Source organism: Notamacropus eugenii, chromosome 1 (assembly GCF_028372415.1).
Source record: "Notamacropus eugenii isolate mMacEug1 chromosome 1, mMacEug1.pri_v2, whole genome shotgun sequence".
Lineage (NCBI taxonomy): Eukaryota > Metazoa > Chordata > Mammalia > Diprotodontia > Macropodidae > Notamacropus > Notamacropus eugenii.
Genome location: NC_092872.1, coordinates 158192967 through 158211627, shown reverse-complemented (window position 1 = coordinate 158211627; position 18661 = coordinate 158192967).

The following is an 18661-nucleotide window of genomic DNA, read 5'->3' as shown; positions in this document are numbered from 1 at the left end:
TTCCTCTAGGAATTTCATCTTAAGGATTCTCTTAAGCTTTTGTTGGAAAGTGTAAATGTCCCTGAGATCACTAGCAAATTGATCAGGTATATTTGTCCAGTAAACTATCCAATACCTATCAGTGGCCTATCAGATGACTAGGAAAACTGACTATGAAAAGAAAAGCCAAACAGCATAGAGATATTTAAAACTTGTTTATAGTTGGACCTTTATTCAGTTAAAAACCAAACAACATTCCTCCCTATTTTCATTTAACTAAGGTGATAAGTTGTTTAAGTAAAACTCTTCTATTCTACTATTTGGATGGGTTCAAGTTGTTTAACTTGCACATCTGGACTTTTTGTCCACTCGGTTACAACAGGCACCTTGCATGCTCTGAATTCTTCCTTCTACCTTTCAACAGGGCCATAATCTTATTAACCTTATTATACTGTGAGAAAGCATAGCTTACAATTTATTTTCTTACCAAAAAAATGATGATAAATATTTAGCAACCAATCAATCAATAATGAATAAATATTGTTAAGGCATCTACTACATGTCAGGAACTATGTTAAGTACTAGGGATATAAAAAGAGGCAAAACACTGTCCCTGCCCTCAAGGAGATCACAATGCAGTGGAGGAGGGATGACGTGCAAGCAAGCTTATACAAAGCAAGCCATATACAGGATAAATTGGAAATAATTAAAATAGAGAAAGCCCAGGAATTAAGAGGTATTAGAGGGGACTTTCTTTAAAAGTTGGGACTCTAAAGAAGCCACAGAAGTCAATACTCAGAATGGGAAAGGGAAAATATTCCAGGCATGGGGGACAACCAGAGAACATTCTGAGAGATGAATGTTTGGGACCATCCATCAAGGCGCTCTTTTATTCCTTTGCCATTGGCTTCCTATTTTTCTCCCCAAGGAAATTATTTTAAATGTTCTCTTTTCTCCTAAAGCCTACTGTCTCTCCTCATATCTTCTCTTTAGTTTGAGCACTATGTCTTTTTCTTTATGAAGATATCATGGCTGCTGAGTAGCTTTCTTCATCATTTTTAAAAACTTCAAGATCCTTTAATATCATCTTCCTTTCTCTCCTTCATTTCTTTTAGTTTCAGACACTTTTCCGTTAAGGCCATTTCCCTACATATAACTTTGATCTCATACCCTCCCATTTTCTCCAATATAATATAGTCTCAGGCAACCTCTTCATTTCTAAGCTTCAACCTCTCCTTATCTACAGATTCCTTCCCTACTGCCTTCAGATATTCCTAAAACTTTGCTATCATTAAGAAACCTTAACTACACCCTACCATCACCATTGCTTCCTTCCTTTCTCTCTTTTTTCTTTTTTCTTTCTTTCTTATCATTCTTTAACCCTTGGTAATCTAACTTTTTATCTTATTCTTCATCTAAATTTTGACCCAAAATTACGAATGATCTACCATTTCTGAAGGTCTTTTCTCAGTCTTGATCTTTCTTGACCTATCTGTAGCATTTGACATTTTTTTGATCATATCCTCTTCCTGGGTAATTTCTGCATTCCCCTGACACTACTTTTTTTTTTCTAACAATACTTTCTACTTGTTCTCCTCCTACTAGGCTACCAGCTTTTAATTTGCTGAATATTTGCCCTTCCCCAAGGCTCTGTCCAAGACCCTTTTCTCTTCCTTCTCTATAATCTCTTGATGACCTTATCAGCCCCACAGGTTTAATTATCACCTTGATACTAATAATTCAGCCCCCGGTTTGCTCCAATGTCGTCAATTATCTATTGGGTATTTCATACCAGTTTTATTAGACACAAGAAACTGAATCACTTCCATTTGAACTGTCTTAGGAAGATTCTGAAGATCATCTAGCAGGATAAGGTACCAGACGCTGAAGTCCTTGCTTGAGCTGAACTTCCAAGCATTCAAACTATGCTTCAGAGAGGGCAACTCCAAAGGGCTGGCCACATTGTTTGAATGCAAGTGACTTTTATTGGCCAGGCACTGTGCTAAGTGCTTTCTCAAATACTACCATTTTTTTCCTACTTGACTGCTCTCCCAGAGTTCATTAAATCCATTCTGAGACTCATACCTCCTTAGATCTTTTTTGAACTTGGCTAAAGGACTTCATGCTTAAGCATTGGGTTCCCTCCCTACCACACCCTTTATGGCTTCTTTTCATACTTTGTTTTCTCTCAGTATGTAGTAATCTCCTTGAGGGCAGGGACTTGCTTGCCTTTCTTTGTATCCTCAGCAATTATAATACTACCTGGCATATATTCAACATTTAATAAATGTTTATTGACTATGACCAATATCTTCTTCAATGCTTATACAATTCTGTGAGGTAGGTGATATTATTATATTCATTTTACAGTGGAGGAAACTGAGACATAGAGAAGTTTAAGTGACCTGTCCAGGGTCATACAGCTAGTAAGTGTTTAATGTCAAATTTGAACTCAGGTCATGCCATCCAGGCCCAGTACTCTATCTATGGTGCCCTCTAGGTATCTAAATGAATGTCATAAAAAGCTTTTGATAGATACACTTTCTCCTCCACGATGTTTTGTTCTTTTGCAAGGCAATACAGAAAATCATATGCTATCATATAACATGTTTTCCAGACATGGTTAGATCATAAATCAGCATTGTGCTTCATTAAGATACAGACATTAGCAAGGAAATCAAGTGTTTGCTGACCAAACTTGTGTCTGAACATTTTTAGCATCTTTATTATGATGAATGACTATATATTTCAATTTTGTTATGATAGAGTGCTGGTATAAAATAAAAGCATTTATAGCTTTAGTCCATTTCATGCACACTTGTGGTTTACCTGCTTTAGTGGTCAGAATTATCTTCATTGAACTACATTTAGCAGGTGGGATATTGGCATCCCTGACTTGTTCTGGTGTGTCTTCCCTTCTTGTGGTAATAGAATGTGAAGGAGTGCACCTTGATCCACTGTCCTCCATGTCAAATTTATCATCATCATGAACATTTAAATAGGGCAGTCCTGTGACCATATGCCACCACATTTATTTGGTTGATACTTAGGATCATTTATGACATGCTCACTAGGGTTACTAATGTCACCAGTGGTATCTTAAGATCTTAATTGATCAGCTTTAGGGTGCCTATTAGGCCCTCATGTCTATCTTAGCCATCTCAGGGCATGAAAACAAGAGCAAAGACACATTAAAAAATTCTTTACATCATGCTGGCTAGAATTTCCCACCTTTTCAGTTGCCTTATACCCTTTCCCCCAATATGGATGATGGAAGAGGAACAGGGAAGGGAGATACAAATGACCTAGGTAGTAGGGTTAATTTGAATGATGAACAAGGATGTCTCAAGTCACCACAGAAAACGAAAAGAGGTAGATGAAGGATGTCATATTAATAGCTATCTTATGTATAGATCTATGTACTGAATATGATACATATGGATATATATATATATATGTATTTATGGGTATATGTCTGTAGAAGTGTATCCATATGCATATATATATACATTATATATACTTACTTATATTTCACATTTATATGTTCATATAAAGACATGTGTACATATATAGATACATAGACATAAATATACATATCCAAATTTATATGTAGATAGATACAGATTGTATAAATGGAGATAGATATATACATATACAGGGTATCCCAGAAGTCTTAAAACAGGTTTAAGATTTAGTAATTTCAAACACAGAAATACTATAAACTTAAAAAAATTGAAAAGCTATTTAAAATTTTAAAATATTAATATTTTTCTGTTAAAATTCAATATGACCACTATCTTGTGCTGTGCTTTGCTCTGGTAGATTTTAAAACTTTGTGAAAATTTCATCATCTCCTACTGTTCAATGACAGAATAGATTGCACTTGTAATCTGAGTCTTAACATACAAAGAATGAGATTTTGATGCATATGTGACAGTTTTTTGTGCGACCACACAAGAAAAAGTCTATTGGAGATAGATCAGGGCTAAGAAAGAGGCCCTTCTCTACCAGTCTAATGGTCTCAGAAACTTTCCTCTGGAAAGTGTCACATACAATGATCAGGTGCTCTTTCTCATTAAAATTAAAATTTATTATTCAAAATTCTCAAAACTGAGTGTAAAAGACATGAAAATAATTTATTTTGTAACCTTACAGAATTGATATGTCTAAGATTATTTAAGTTTCCCTAAGACTTGTAGAGTACTCTGTATATACAGGTATTAGTTTGATTAAATAATATATTTTAAGTTATTATAATATATGATATAGTATAATATCTTACTTAATAATGTATCAAACCATAGCATATACATCTATGTATATGTACATAAAATGTTGAATTGGCCCTTAGAAAAGAAGATTTAAATAGGCATCCTTGAGGAAGACAAGGCAATATGGATATTCATTTTCCCTCTGAATTTGTGCTTTTAAATGCTAGGGCTTTGAAAGTCAACATGATATGGATTTCATCAAAATATTATTTTGACTTCTGCTTTATTCTGATGAGAAACATAACTAGACAACTAGAACTATTAATAGATAGATATAAATATATAGATAGATGTTTGATAGCAGATTTATTAAGCACTTACTGTATTCCATGGATTATTCAGAGTACAAAGAAACAAGTCAGTCCCTGCTCTTAATAAGCCAATATTCTAAAGGGGGCAAGACAACATATGGTTATCATCTCCCCCCCCCCTTTCCTTCTTCAATATTGACAAAATGGAGAAGTGAGATTATTCCAAAATATATTCTTTTTTTATTTTATTTTTATTTAACTTTTAACATTCATTTTCACAAAATTTTGGGTTACAAATTTTCTCCCCTTTTATCCTCTCCCCCCCCAAACACCAAGCATTCTAATTGCCCCTGTGACCAATCTACTCTTTCTTCTATCATCCCTCTCTGCCCTTGTCTCCGTCTTCTCTTTTGTCCTGTAGGGCCAGATAGCTTTCTATACCCCTTTACCTGTATTTCTTATTTCCTAGTGGTAAGAACATTACAGTTGATCCTAACACTTTGAGTTCCAACTTCTTTACTTCCCTCCCTCCCCACCCCTTCCTTTTGGAAGGCAAGCAATTCAATATAGACCAAATCTGTGTAGTTTTGCAAATGACTTCCATAATAGTTGTGTTGTATAAGACTAACTATATTTCCCTCCATCCTATCCTGTCCCCCATTACTTCTATTCTCTTTTGATCCTATCCCTCCCCATGAGTGTCGACCTCGAATTGCATTCTCCTCCCCATGCCCTCCCTTCTGTCATCCCCCCCACCCTGCTTGTCCCCTTGTCCCCCACTTTCCTGTATTGTGAGATAGGTTTTCCTACCAAAATGAGTGTGCATTTTATTCTTTCCTTTAGTGGAATGTGATGAGAGTAAACTTCATGTTTTTCTCTCACCTCCCCTCTTTATCCCTCCACTAATGAGTTTTTTGCTTGCCTCTTTTATGAGAGATAATTTGCCCCATTCAATTTCTCCCTTTCTCCTCCCAATATATTTCTCTCTCACTGCTTGATTTCATTTTTTTTTAAGATATGATCCCATCCTCTTCAATTCACTCTGTGCACTCTGCCTCTATGTATGTGTGCGTGAGTGCATGTGTGTGTGTGTACTCCCACCCAGTACCTAGATACTAAAATGTTTCAAGAGTTACAAATATTGTCTTTCCATGTAGGAATGTAAACAGTTCAACTTTAGCAAGTCCCTTATGACTTCTCTTTGCTGTTCACCTTTTCATGCTTCTCTTCATTCTTGTGTTTGAAAATCAAATTTTCTTTTCAGCTCTGGTCTTTTCATCAAGAATGCTTGAAAATCCTCTATTTCATTGAAAGACCAATTTTTCCCCTGAAGTATTATACTCAGTTTTGCTGGGTAGGTGATTCTTGGTTTTAGTCCTACTTCCTTTGACTTCTGAAATATCCTATTCCATACCCTTCGATCCCTTAATGTAGAGGCTGCTAGATCTTGTGTTATCCTGATTGTATTTCCACAATACTTGAATTGTTTTTTTCTAGCTGCTTGCAATATTTTCTCCTTGACCTGGGAACTCTGGAATTTGGCCACAATGTTCCTAGGAGTTTCTCTTTTTGGATCTCTTTCAGGCGGTGTTCTGTGGATTCCTTGAATATTTATTTTGCCCTCTGGTTCTAGAATATCAGGGCAGTTTTCCTTGATAATTTCACGGAAGATGATGTCTAGGCTCTTCTTTTGATCATGGCTTTCAGGTAGTCCCAAAATTTTTAAATTGTCTCTCCTGAATCTATTTTCCAGGACAATTGTTTTTCCAATGAGATATTTCACATTATCTTCCATTTTTCCATTCTTCTCTCTTTGTTCTGTGATATCATGCTTTCTTGCAAAGTCCTTAGCCTCCATCTGTTCCATTCTAGTTTTGAAAGAACTATTTTCTTCAGTGAGCTTTTGAATCTCCTTTTCCATTTGGCTAATTCTGCTTTTGAAAGCATTCTTCTCCTCATTGGCTTTTTGAGCCTCTTTCGCCAATTGAGTTAGGCTAGTTTTCAAGGTGTTAATTTCTTCAACATTTTTTTGGGTCTCCTTTAGCAGGGAGCTGATCTGCTTTTCATGCTTTTCTTTCATCTCTCTCATTTCTCTTCCCAGTTTTTCCTCCACCTCTCTAACTTGATTTTCAAAATTCTTTTTGAGCTCTTCCATGGCCTGAGCCCATTGGGTGGGCTGGGACACAGAAGCCTTGATTTCTGTGTCTTTGCCTGGTGGTAAGCATTGTTCTTCCTCATCAGAAAGGAAGGGAGGAAATGTCTGTTCTACAAGAAAGTAGCCTTCAATAGTCTTATTTCTTTTCCCTTTTCTGGGCATTTTCCCAGCCAGTGACTTGACCTCTGAATATTCTCCTCACACCCACTTCACCTCCTGATCCTCCCAGCCAGCGCTTGGGGTCTGAGATTCAAATGCTGCTTCCAGCCTTAGGGCTTTTGGCAGGGGCAAGGCTGCTATTCAGTATGAGATTATGTTCAGGTGGTCAGGTCGGGGCAGGGCTGCCTCTCAGGCTCAGTTCCCTCAGGGGGTTTATGCACAGACCTTCCACAATGGATTCAGGCTCCTGCCCACTTGGGGAGCCCCGGTCTGCAGCCGCCTCTCAGCTTCTACCTCCCGGGGGGGCCCAAATCATGGGGGCACCCCACTCCCCTCTTGACCAGCCAAAGAGACTCTCTCACTGACCCCCGTCACCTGTGGGTGGAGGGACTTGTGCGGCCGCTGGAGATTCCATCCCTGAAGCCTGCTCAGGTCTGTTTCTCTTGGTGCCATGGCCCCAGCAGGTCTGGGTTGGGCTGGGCTCTGCGTCTGCAGCGCAACAGACCTTTTGCGAGAGGTTTGTAGGTCCTTCTGTGGGTGGAGGGACCCGCGTGGCCACTGGAGATCCCGTCCCCGAAGCCCGCTCGGATCTTCTCTTCTCAGTGCTGCGGCCGCGGCAGGGCTGTCCTCAGCTCCCAGTACCGGCGCCCAGTCCGCAGCGCAAAGGATCCCCCCGCGAGAGGTTTGCAGGTCCCTCAGGAACAGAAATCTCCCTCGCTCCAATATTCTGTGGCCTCTGGGTGCAGAATTCCCCATGAGTTACTCCCCTGTAGCGGTTCTGTGGGTTGTGGGTTCGGAGCTATGTGTATGTGTGTCTTTCTACTCCGCCATCTTGACTCTGCCCCCCCAAAAATATATTCTTGATGAGTGGATATGGACTATTCATTCTTCCATCTATCCATCTCTTCATTCATTCATTTGTCCATTTATTTACTCTGTTATTTATTTGTTTGTTTGTCACAAAAACTGAGAACAGTTTCTGTACAGGGAAAATACACATCCTTCCAAAGTAGCCTGAAACAGGATGGCATGATATAGAGACTCCAGAAAACAATAAGAGGCATAAAGCATTGCTAACTTGGTTAAGGTACATCACGAGGGGTAAATGTTTTAAGAGTGGACCAAAAAACAACTGCTTGAAGCAGAAAGTAGAACTCTTAGAAACATTTTAAAAACACTGATTCTGGGTACTTGCCCCCCCCCCCCCCCAAGGCATGTGGCCTACTACATTTAAAATGAAAAATCCTCAGACAATCCTAATCACATCGTCAGTCAGATAGCCTTCTTCTGAAAGGGGATCCTTCACCTTTAAGAATGCATGTACAATAGTGATATGTAAGCAGCTCAAAGCCTCAATACCCTTTTTTCTGCAAAGCAAGGCTGGGTTAGGAAAAAATCAATATGTTGGAAGTAAAGGTCAGACAAGGAAAAGTGACATGAAACAGAACTAAGGGAACAATATCCTTCATGAAGACTGTTTGAAGTTTTCTTTACCGTTGTGCTAGCTTCAATGCATATATATTTTATCCTAGAATAGAAACCTACATTCTTGCAGAAAAGTTCTATTTTAAATATTTATCAATTTGGTGATGTCCTTATTGTACATTATCTTAATCCTGTTGAGTAAGTTTCAGGAAACAGTGGATGCTTTAAAGTGCATATTGGATGCTGTTTAGATTTTTTTAAAAGTAATATCAGTATAACACACATGTATTTGCCTATCTTTTTTTTTTTTTAACAGTTCTCGATTTACTTTTTCAAGTGGGCCAGATGTACGACTATAGTCCTTAAAAGGGTCAGGAACATCTCCTTATTTCCCCACTCTCTCTCCTTATTGCTTGGGTATAGTTTTAAAGTAGTCCATGAACCCTTTTCACTCTTACAACACATTTACCCACAATTAACAATCAAGCCGTCCTCCCTTCATTCAGGCATCCATTCTCCCTGGGCCTCATTTTCCCTGCCTCTCTCTTGATCTGCCATTGTGCAGAGCGCTGTTTGTGCCATCGCAATCTGCCCTCCTTACCAGCCGCATAAGGATAGGGGGGGAAAAAAGCACACAGCATTCAGAAGTTGAATAGCAAATTGCTCTTGAGTGTCCTTGCTTCCCCCGGCTCTCCCCCTTCCTCCAGAAGGACAAGGGGGGCCCTGAAAGCAACTATACATTTTGCTTAGTGCTCTTGAAAACAAGCGTTTCACACCTGAAGCCTTTCACGGCAGCCCAGAAGCACCCCTTCAAACCACTTAATTGCCAATTGCTTCAGAGCTCGTTGTGAAAGTCCATTATGTCAGCCAGCTCCATGGCGAGTGACAAAGTATGGCAAATGAAAGAGTCCTCCTTCTTCCAGGGCCAATGCAGCATTAAATATCCCCAGATCACTGGTTTTCTTGTTGTTAACAGACAGTGATTGGCTCCCGCAGAAGGTATGCACAGAAACCATCTAGTATTATTTTTAAATGAAAGATGCAATTTTCCTTGTGTCCTTTGTCAAAATAAGATAAAATAAAGAGGTACCAAAAGGAATCAAACAAGATAGCTTCACACATAACTTGTTTGTGCTGGGGTACCCAGTAGAACAGTGTCCTTATCAAAATTTCTTTGGCTTATATCGTTTTCAAAAAAAAAAAAAATTAAGTGTGTACTGATTCTCCAAGTTAAGAGGATCTATCCTTGAGGTTCTGGGAAGCAAACAATACAAATATTCTGTACAAAAAGATCACCTTGAACAAAAATTAAACCAAACATTTATTTGTTATAAATTTGTTTTCAAGTTCCAGACTTAGAAATTGGTTTTAACATTTTTTGACTCTTTCTTCTTCCAAGTCACTGCAAATAAATGAATAAATAACTCCACTTCTAGAGAATGTCATCTAGCCATACATGTCTATATTATACAATGCTCATAGAGGGGCAAAATATTTGCATATAGTGTTTCTGTATAATTATTCTGAAAATGATACCACCAAGGTTATGGGACCATATTAATAAAATATAATTTTGGGAGAGGATGGCAAAGCCAAACTGTACTGGTTCAGTGTAAGAGTGTTTGGAGAACATTCACCCAAATGTGTTCTTCTTTGTAAGCAGTCTAAGTTTATATACTAGGTTTTCACTGATATTTATTTTAGAGGGAAAAATAACAACATCCTTCTGGTTTGATCATAGAAGACTTTTAGAAGCATGTCAGCATATCCTCAGGTTTCAAGGACATGATGTGGCTTATTAGGTATTCTTGTGATGTGCCTTAGAAAAGATTTCTGGCTTTTATGGCAGTCTTGAACCCAAGGTTACTACAGAATTCTGGTTTCCCTTCTTGTGAAGAGAAAAGGCAGCTGTAGGTGAGCTTTCATTTATTAAAACATATGGAAAATTGGATGAGTACCTTGAGTTGAAATGCTCTCCAATTGTGCCTGCACTGAGGGAAGCCTGGACTCCCTAGTTTACATTCAACCTTCCTGCACAATTAAGTATCATCTTTTTCAGCAAGGACTACTCCCATGTTTCCTCTCCTGGTTTCCTCTCCCCCAGCCCCCCCACCTCCTCACTGCTATTACCCATCCACTCCCACATGCCTTGTGCTTGCCTAATCGTTTAGATCAGGCCTACTCTTCAGACTTCTATGGCTGATTCTCTGGGCATCCTCTTCTCACTGTCATGATAAGCCCTTGTTCACTGTCATTCCCCTCTTTTCATTTAATTATGCATGCTATGACCTGAAATGGAAATGTAACTGTACCAGACCTCAGACTTTGGATGATTTCGAGACTCAAGTAATTTCAGATGCCTTGGGAAGTATATAGAGAGTGTGTTCTCAAGTGGGGGTGGGGAGTAGGAAGGGAATACTGGTTTATGGATCCAAAGCTTTTTAAATAGCAAAAATTATCCCAGATTTCTCATATCTCACACTCTAAGAAGGAGCCTCATAACTACTGTTCTTTGTCTCAGATCAAATCTCTGAAATCTATTCTCCAGAAAGAATATATCGGCCCTGTAGAAGATGAGCATCATTTGTTACCCAGGGTATTTTCTCTGTTTTTATATATTCACTTCCTGAGATCAATTATCAGATTTTTTTTTCTGCAAGAAAAATTCAAATCTATTAAATTTAGCCCACTAACCATCTAGTAGTTTACCAACATTGTAACAGGAATGAAAAATTGTTCATAGTCTTTGTACATGCAAAGTAGCAACATGGTATCATGGAAAGGGGGAAGTGACCTTAAACTCAGAATAATCTGAGTTCTGGTCCTATCTTTGATATCAACTGACTATGTGACCATGGACAATTGAAGCAATGCTCTAACTGCTCTAAGACGATCAACTGATGAAAGGCTGTTTAAGATGGTGGAGGGAGTATCTATACCAGGATTTCTCTGGACACAGATGAAACTACAGTTTAGAAAAAAAAGCAAGAAAAGAAGTATGACAGTGACATAACATTTCCCCACTTCACTCCCCTCAAACCTCCAGTGGAAGAGGTGGAGATAAATGATTGAGGTAGTTTTATACCTACATTTGGAGAATTCATATTGATCCTCTACCTCTTGATGCAACCTTTTCATTTTTTTTCTACAGTACTTTTCGTTTTGATATTTTTCCTTATATGGAGATAATTTTTTTTCAACTTCCACCTTAACTACACCTAGTTCTGACCTTTGAGATCAAACCAAATAAGTCTAATCCCTTTTCCATATCATAGCCCTTCAAATTTTGGTATAATAGATGTAGAGCTAAAAGTAAATTAAATAGAATCCAACCTCCTCACTTTATGGATGAGAAAATTGAGGCATAATGAGATTAAATAATTGTTCCATGCAATGAGATGGAAAATTGGATTTGGGGATTTTTGGTCCTCTAACTCCAGATCCTTTGGTCTTTCCATGGTGGCATCTTGATCTGTCTCCTTTTAAAGATGGTCCACAGTCTCAGAATGTGTTCCCATAACTTCTGAAAGACAAAGTAAGATGTGTTGAAGACCAAATGGGGAATAGAGGAAAGCAATGAGTATTCCCTTCCCATGGCATTAATTGTTCAGAATAGCATCTTATTCAAATATATTCAGAAAGAGAACCTGCACTATTTCCAGTATGCCATTGGATTCAATGTCAAATGTATGTATGTGGGACTATGTGCAGTTAGAGAAAATCCATGAACACTCTGGAATACACCATTAAACTAGTCTTTTCACATTTAGACCCAGATTTTAGGGGATAAAGATGTTATATTAGCATAAATCAGGGACTTCACCATATGTATAAATGGTATCAATGAAATATTGGATATAATTTGGAGGTTTGTGAAGGTTGTAGACTAGTTCATGAACAAGTGCTTGTTTTTGTAAAATGTGTTTTCTTTCATCGTCCCTTCCTGACATCTATTCCAAATTTTCAGAAGCCTTTCAAGAGGATGAAGCAACAATTTATCTTAAGGCATACACATCGTATAATTGCTTTTGCAACAAAGCCTCCTTCTTTCATTTCTCTAGCAATCGTCCATTTCCCTTGATAGATTCCTGCTTATGTTTAGACAACATACTCACTCTATCAGCTGTTTTCCTCCCTCTCCCTTGCCACCACTCTGCCAACACTCTCATACCACTTATCTGGCAGCATTTGTTGACGTAAAGTGTGCCAAAATTCATAAAATTCTTGCCTATGGTTGAGCTGGTTTGTATATTTTCTGGTACCATATACTAAATCTTACATTGTCACTAGGGTGCTATAGTCATTTCACAAAACAAGAAAATAAAGGAGTTTTCAGTCATCATTGAAAAAAAGGGCTGACACCAATCAGTTGGAAGGTGTCAGCATTCATTGGAACCTGAGTTTATACCCTTGGGAAATTTTAGACTGAGAACATCTGGGTCCGTCTAAAGTTTTTTTCAATCTGTTTTTTCCAGACCTTGGAAACATATTTATATTCTCCTTGCATATGACTTCATCTCATGCATAATTTTGTTTTTTTACCAAACTTTTGGAAAATATAGTTTTTCTGTCAATAATTATTGTCTTCTACATTAGAGGACCCAAAAAATGTTGAGCAGTTGATGAGTCAATAAGTGATCAAGTTACATGGCTTACTTAATAATTTGTGTGATTTTTTTCTATTTCTAATACACACATACATATATATGTTATGTTACACGCATGTTACATGCATGGGTGTGTTCGTGTGTGTACATTCCTAAGGTCTAGGGCAGTCAGTCAATTAGTATTTTTTATATACCTACTATATGCTAAGTATTGTGCTAAGCACTGAGAAAAGCAAGTAAGGCATAAATCTGATATTATTGTCAGACAATATGCAGTATCTTCATCCAGCAAATGAATGGATTGAAATATTTTTCCATCTAGGTATTAAAAGAACTTACTTACCTATTCAAAGCCTTATAAAGATAAGGGAAAACCTACTGGAAATGAAAGAAGAGATAAGAAAAAGAAAAGAAGTATTACTTTATCCTCTATTTTGTTCATGTTTGTGCAAAATTGTTACATGCTTGTAATTTTTTTTACTTGAAAAAAAAGAAAGCATGTAATAACAAATGAGAAAACTGGATCTGGAATCAGGAAGACCTATGTTTGAATTCCAACTTGTACAGTTCTTACATGATAATGGGCAAGTCACTTTGGACCTCAGTTTCCTTATCTCTAAAATGGGGATAATGATACCTATGAGACTTATCTAACAGAATTATCATTAGCTTCAAAAGAGATCCTCTATATAGAATGCTTTGCAAAGCTTAAAATTTAAATTTTATTAAATAAATTAAGATATACTATAAGGAGACTTGGCGTTAATAGAGAAGATGGCAACATAACTTGGATATAGAGTCACCATTAATTTTATGGGTCAAATAAATATTTTTGCAAAGCGAATCTTTTCTGACAACTATTTGAAAGATTTGATGATCTGTGCATTCTGTCTAGTTTAGAGAAGGTATAATTAATGCAAATAGTCACATTGATTCCTATAGTAAATGAACATCATTTCTCCAACTCTGAATGGGTAACCGTTTACAGAATATCAAATTAAAATTCTTTTAAGACATTGGCTCAGTATTGAATCAAAATGGCAAAGTTTTGTTTTATGTTAAAAGAGAAAGAAAATGAAGCCAAGATAATTTGAAGCACTGTATTCTGTCAATACTCAGAGAAAACAAGTGAATGTCTATCTCTTGATTGGGATAAGTTTTGGGAAGATTTTTGAAAGATTTACATTAACTGACTCAAGCTAGAATCATTGCCACATAAACAGAGATTCCCAAAGCCAGTCTTAATACATTTTACAAATCTCTAGTAAAATAACTTTTTGATGTGAAACATTTGACTGGTGAAGACAAAGTAAAGAGATAATGCATCTTTTATTGCAATGTTACAGAGTTCCTTATAATGATGAAGAAACCCTTCCAGAATGTTCTTGCTGTCACCACCACTACTTAGCAGAAGTGATTATATTGCATTTTGATTGGAAAATGAGGAATGCTATTTATTAAACTGAGATAAGTCTTGTTGTAGTCTTTTACTTCTGAAACCATTATTCTCTCTGAAAATAAAAACACAAAATTCCAAAATAAATATATTTATTCCTTGTAACCATAGAAAGATACAGCAAAATGTATTTTTCAATAAATTGAAAGTCATAGATTTGAAATGTTTATATTCTTGATTTGTGTTGAAAATATATTGCGAGAAAAGAAAATCACTGAAACGTGGTTCTAGTTATAATTCTTGATCTGTCCCAAATCACACGTCACATATTAGCATTAAATAACACCAAGTAAGCCACCAAATTCAACTCCATTTTGTTATTAGACTGGAATGTTTATAAGCTTCAGAAGTAGTTTATTGACTTTTTTTTATGTAACAGTCACTTCTTACTATTAAATCTCCTCTCACCCCAGATACCTACCAAACCAAACCAAATACTTAACAAAGAAAAACAGTTAAGCAGAATCAAAAGAAATTGCAACTACAGTTGACATTGTATGTAACATTATGGACCAGCAGTTCTTCACCTCTTTATTGAAATGAATAGAGTATGTTTTATTATCCATCCTCTAGATACAAGATTGGTTATTGTACATCTTAGGAATTTAGACTTTGAGCTTGGTTTTAGAGACAGCCATTAGAGTTGAATGTAACCCTGTGATCCAACACTCAAAATGGAACTGAAACTCTACGAGTTTGAGACCTTATTTAAAAATAAAGACAAATAGTTGTTAAGGAAGAAAAAATAACTGTTGAGGAATATTATTTCTGATATCTAGTGAAGAAGATCCCACATTATTACCATATCTTGTACAAAAGAGAAGTTCTCTGTGGTGATGCATATTTTACGCCCCCACTCTCATGGTTGAAAAAAATCTAATTTTAATGTGTGCATTGGCATGTGGTGTTTATGGAAAGAAAGTGTGCATGTGTGGGTGTATACTTAACTACTTGGGAGATATCTGAAGTATGATTCAAGTTTCAGGAGGCTTTACTACTTTTTAAAGTCATTAAACCAAAACACTAAGGAACAACTTGGATCACTCTACTTAACAATCCAAGAAAAGCAACACGGCATTTTCATATCATGAAACTGATTTTATTTTTTCATGAATTATTTAAGAAATTCTTGTCACTCTCTGGGCAGATGAGCTAGTTTTCACCGCTGGGTTCTCTCTTAAATTAGCAGTTGCCTTTGGAAGCCTGAATCAGACACATTTTGAAAAAAAAATGTAAATCAAACTATCAGATTAAAATCTATCAGATCGTAAGGTCCTTGGAGTCAGATTCTGTGTCTCTTGTATATTTAATACAGTGCCTAACACTGTAGGTATTGAATAAATACTCCTTGATCATTTTAATAGTCATTTGGAATTTACTGTTATTCTGCTTTTTGATGGAATCCTTAGAAATGTTGATCTTACTAAATTAATAGAGGAAAAATTTAAGAGATTTGAAGACAGAAGCTCAGTGATCACTGCATCTCAATGAAGCCCAGTGCAAAATAATCTGAGGATCTTAACTAAATATGACATGGGCAGAGAGAGAAAAGATCAGGATGAATAAAGAATATACCACACTCATTGTAGAATGGTGGTCTTGTTTCTTCAGTTCCCTTAGGCAGTAGTTGGATGTCTATTTTCCTTTTCTCACCAGTGTTTTCTAAAGAAATCACTGTGGTGGAGGAATCACTAAGCTGGATAACCTAGCCTAATAGTGCTTATCTACTCATATTACAAAGAAAAATATCATTAAGGAGACAATGGCAGCTAAGTCCTTGAGCATCCTATGTTTCTAGTAGACTTTCACTGTACTTTCTCAATAGCATTCTTGATAGAAAATGTCTTTTTCTTACATTATTTTTATGCTCCCTTCCCTTTGAAGTTACAAATACAAACATGGTGTCCCAGAAGTCTTAATGAATTTTGAACTTTAGTATATTAAAACCAAACTGAGATTTTTTTTGACACCCTGAATTTTCTGGCATCTCAAAGCATGAATCCTTAAGTTGTGCAATTCAAATGAAATTCACAGTAGTTATATGTATAGGGAAAAGGAAATGGGACAAGTGTTTAAATATGATTGTGTTTCAATTCACTCATATAGAGATCAGAAGACATATGATCTCAGTAACTTATCAATGATGAAGACATAGATGGCATATGTATCAGATTCACAGATGATATAAATCTTTGAGGGAAAGGTAATTTATTAGATGACAGATTAAAGATCCCAAAAAGTCAATATACTGAAACCAATTAAATGAAATTGAAAGGAATTACATGGAAAGTCTTAAATGAGGATTGCCCAAAATTGACTACTTAAGGACAAGATAGGTGAAATACACCAAGATAACAATTACATGAAAAAAAATCAGAGGATTTTAGTAGACTGCAAGTTCAATATGAATCAATAGTGTGCAGTGTCAGTTACAGCTCTGACATTCAAGTATGTGTGTGTGTATATATATAATCTATTTCAATATTGTATTCAGTAATCAGTACCACATTTTATTAAGGATGTTAGTAAGCTAGAGATAGAAGCATAAGAGATTGCCTGGAATATTGAAGAGAATAGAAACCATGCCTTATTAGAATCAATTGAAAGAGATACAGTTGCTTAGCCTGAAAAAAACAAGGCCTTGAGGAGGCATGGTCATTGTTTTAATTGATAGGAAAGACCATTATAGAGACCAGGAATTAGACTTTGGCTTAATTCCCAAAGGACAAGTAGTAGTCATAGCTTCATTTCAGATTGATATAAAGACAAACTTTTTAGCAATTACAGATGTCCAAAATTAAAATCAGCTATGGTGAGAGGCAATGATGAAATAATTATGGTCTTCACGTTAAAGGATCAGCTATTGGGACTGAAGAAAAGACAATTCTCATTCAAGTTTGAGACAATTATGCGGCATGTGGGGGCCTTTCTATATCTGGCATTCTCTGATTTTAGGAAATAAAGATATGAGATGTCACTCCTGTTGAAGATCGAGGGCACTTAAAGTCAATTTCAAGTGAATACATTGCCTCTATGTTCATCTGATGGATAATCAAAGTGATATGTTGGAAAGAGTGCTAAATTTGGAGTCAAATGGCCTATATTTGAGTCTCAAATGGGCTTTTTAGTAGCCATGACTTTGGAGTCATTTATTTTTCTTTATAGGTGTCAACTTCCAAATCTATAAAATGGGGAAACTGCATAATTTCCAAAGTCCTTTTAAACTCAGAAATTCATGTGATTCAATGATTGTTGGTTTACTAGAATCCAGCCCTATTGCTCAGCCCCCCAAAGTCCTCCCTCTGTCAGAAACACTTTTGGTCCAGAGCAACATGGCTTGGGCGGAAGGGGATAGGGGAGAGGGGGACAGGCTAGCGGGTCCCAGCACACTGTGGACTCTGGCCTGGAGCCACAGCAAGTTCCTCTCGCCAGCAACTTTAGGGCAGCCTGAGTTTCCTTGCTTCAGCCTCAGTGAGAAGGGGCATCCAGGCAGCTGGGGGAGCTGTGTATGCGAGGCTTCCCTACCCCCTAGTGCCCCTGAATCTGAAAGCCATGTGGAGTTTGGAAAGGATAGGGGTGGCAAGCCCAGCCCAGATTTTAGGAGCCAGAGCCAAGATGATGGAACAGAAGGACACACCTCTAGAAGCTCTGTCCCCATAGCCCATAAAACACCTGTAAAAATGACTCTAAACAAATTCTAGGGCAGCAGAAGCCACAGAACAACAGAGTGAGAGAGATTTCCAGTCCAAGGCAGCCTGGAAGGCCAACAGGAAAGCTCTATTGCACAGGACATGGAGTAGAGCACAGAGTGGTCCTGGCTCCCCAGTAGCAAGGAAAGGACTGTAGCTGGCTTCAAAGTGCCACCAGCAGCAGCTGCAATTCTGATTCCTCAACCCATAAACACCTAATGCAGCTTCAGAGATCAGTGAGAAAGTTCTTTCACCTGTATGACTAGAGAACAGGGTCCTCCTGCCCTAGCCTAGGCCCCAGGCAGTGGTGGCATCAACTTGTATTTTAGAAGCCCTGGCCTAAAAACCCTGGGGAATTAAGCTGCTGACTTGGATCTCAGCACTGAGTGGTGGCCCTGGGGTGAAGAGGAGGAGCTCTAGTTGTCATGGTGGAGCTGGTGGAGGCTCTGAAGAGGGAATTCTACTGGCAGATCCTGGGCAGAAAAGAGTGCTTATAGCTGCTCCAAGACCAGAGTGCAGGTCAGGAGAGGAGTAAACCCCCCTCCCTTGATTGTGCTACCTTGGAGGAACTGAGAACTTACAGGTCCCCAGAGTATACCCTCCTCTTGACAAAAGACTCAAAAGTCAAATAACTGGCTGAGAAAATGCCCCCAAGAGGGAAAAAGAACA